A 2,971-nucleotide genomic window follows, 5' to 3' on the forward strand; every position below is an offset into this window, starting at 1 on the left:
AGGATCTCCCTCTACTGGAATTTGTCTAAAGTTTTTCTAATTATCATCCTGGGGTCACTGGTTTCTGGTAGAAGATGATAAGAGTTAAAGGGAAAATTGTATCACACCATGGCAAGGGCACATGTCAACATGACCTGTCACTATTGACCTTGACCTTGATCAGCTGGACAAGAAAGGGTTTGTAAATTTTCTCCACTGTAAAGTTACCAGCATCGAATTTTTTTTTGGCGGGGGTACTGAAGATTAAACTCGGTGCATTAAACCACTGAGCCCCATTCCCAGGCCTATTTTGTATTTTAAGACAGGACCTCACTGAGTTGCTTAGCACCTCACTTTCACTGAGGCTGGTTTCGAACTTGTGATATCCAAGCCTCATCCTCCCAAGTCAGTGGGATTACAGCAGAGCACCAGCAGATTTTTTTGTTTGTTTGTTTCTTTTCCTTCTTTATTTTTATAATTTTATTTATCTATTTGTTTCTTTTTTGTGCTTAGTGATTTGAACCTGCATGCTAGGAGAGCTCTAAATCACATTCCCAGCCCCCCAGCAGATATTTGAACTAATATTTTTTTTTATTCATTCTAGTAAAATGGTCTTCATGTTCATTGAAAAATAAAATAAAATGAAACCAAAAGAAATAGAGCTGCTTCTCCTCCTCCTTCTCCTCCTCCTCCTTCCCCTCCTCCTCCTCCTCCTCCTCCTCCTCCTCCTTCTATTCCTCCTTCTTTTTGAGACAATGTCTTGCTAAATTGCTTATGGCCTCACTAAGTTACTGAGGCTGGCCTCAAGTTTGCTATCCTCCAGCCTCCACAGCCACTGGGATCACAGGTGTGTGCCACTGTGCTGTGCTTAGCAGCAGAGCATTGGAAAGCTTTCCCTCTGAATATCTGAGAAGAAAGCACTCTCCCCCTGAGCAGCACATCCCTGCTGGCTTTCTGGACCAGATCATTCCTGAAGCAGTAGATGAAGGGATTGAGTAGGGGTGACACTATGGTGTTGAAGAAAGTCACTCCTGTGTTGAGGGTCATGTGCCCAGTTTGCATGGGCTTCAGGTACATAATTATGCAGTAGCTGAGCGACACCACCAGCATGTGGGAGGAGCAGGTAGAGAGGACCTTGCTGCGGCCCCCAGATACGGGCAGGTGCAGAACAGTGCGGCAGTATGACAAAACCGTCACCAGCAGAGTGCTGACCAGGGTGCACATGGCCACCAGGAAGCTGACCAGCTGCAGAATCCTGGTGTCATCACACACCAGCTCCAGCAAGGGGGTGCTGTCACAAAAGAAGTGGTTGAGGATGCGGGGACTGCAGAAGTGCAGGAACAACATCCAGGAACACAGCACCCCAAGGACCAAGATGCTGGTGACCCAGCAGGCCAGCACCAGCCAGCTGCACACCCGGGGCTTCATGAAAGTGGGATAGTGCAGCGGGTGGCAGATGGTAGCGGTCACCAGCCATAACAGCCAGCAGCAAGGACTCCACTGTGCCCAGGATGAAGAGGAGCCTTGTTTGCATAAAGCACCTGGCACGGGGCAATGGTCCTGTGACTGGAGAGGAGGTGTGCCAGCATCTGCAGGGTGACCGTGGACATGAACCCCACCTCCAGCAGGGAGAAATGGCGCAGGGAGTAGTACATAGTAGTGTGCAGGTGGCGGATGGCCAAGGTCAGGGTGATAATGAGTAGGTTTCCCAGGAGGGTCAGCATGTAATGACCAGGAGCACCGTGAAGAGAAGAAGCTGTAGCCCTTGCACGTCTGTGAACCCTAAAAGCTCCAAATCCAGCACAGCAGTGAGGATGGGTTCATGAGTTGTCATTGCCCAGGCACCAGGCTGGAGGTGGCTGCTATCCTAGCCTGGTCCCTTTCTCTGCTCCTGGCCTGTCTTTAGTCTCTTGGTCTGTGTGGCTTTTTGGAAATGCAAAGACAGTTAGTGCCTATTCTGCTGCTCTGAGAAGATGAGACAAGTGACATTTATTACAGTGCTGGTCATGGTGTGAACACCACAGGAATGCTGGCTTATGTAGCCCACAATGACATCACTTCAGGAAGTAATACTTACTTTCATCATGAGAGTTGTCTCCTGCTTCCTCCAAGAAGACTGCTCTCTGATGAGTAAAAACATGGTGTGGTGCACACCTGTCATTCCAGGGACTCAGGAGGCTGAGGCAGGAGGATCACCAGTTGAAAGTCAGCCTCAGAAAAAGCAAGGAAGTAAGCAACTCAGTGAGACCCTGTTTTATTTATTTATTTATTTATTTATTTATTTATTTGTTTGTTTGTTTGTTTGTTTGTTATCTGCAGACACAACATCTTTGTTGGTATGTGGTGCTGAGGATCGAACCCGGGCCGCACGCATGCCACATGAGCGTGCTACCACTTGAGCCACATCCCCAGCCTGAGACCCTGTTTCTAAAAAAAAAAAATACATAATAGGGCTGGGGATGTGGTCCAGTTGTTAAGTGCTCCTGAATTCAATCCACAGCAACCCCCTGCAAAAAGAAAAACAACAATAACAACCACAAAAAAGAGAGATATAATGTGGGACACAAACAGGAGACACATACATACTTGAGCACTGTGTAGTAGTCACATTAAAAGAAACAGGAAAGCCAGGGGCTAGAGCAAACCCCTGTCATCCCAGGAACTTGGGAGGCTGAGGCAGGAGGATCACAAGTTTAAGGCCAGCCTCAGCAACTTAGCGAGACCCTGTCTCAAAATAAAAATAAATAAATAAATAAATAAATAAATAAATAAATAAATAAATAAATAAATAAATAAATAAATAAATAAAATATTCAGAGGTGTAGCTCTGTAGGGCATGGCTGCCCACTTCCTGATCTTGGCAGTGCACATGAGGCTGGGATGGCTCCTGGTGATCAGCCAGGAGGAGGTGCTGTGGGTGGTGACGGAAGAGGCCAACCACCTCGAGGATAGGTCTGGGACTCTTCTGCCCTTGTGGACAGTTCGTGCTCCC

At 47.3% G+C, this 2,971-nt stretch overlaps 1 pseudogene across 1 annotated transcript; it reads right to left on the minus strand.

Annotated features, from left to right (window-relative positions):
* Positions 1 to 900: 900 nt before the first annotated feature.
* Positions 901 to 1,813, minus strand: LOC308638607 (olfactory receptor 6E1-like; annotated as a pseudogene). Its single transcript has one exon. The product of its transcript is annotated as an olfactory receptor 6E1-like (transcript).
* Positions 1,814 to 2,971: the final 1,158 nt, after the last annotated feature.

Source organism: Spermophilus citellus (genome assembly GCF_964194105.1).
Source record: "Spermophilus citellus genome assembly, chromosome: 19".
In the NCBI taxonomy this organism is placed as follows: Eukaryota; Metazoa; Chordata; class Mammalia; order Rodentia; family Sciuridae; genus Spermophilus; species Spermophilus citellus.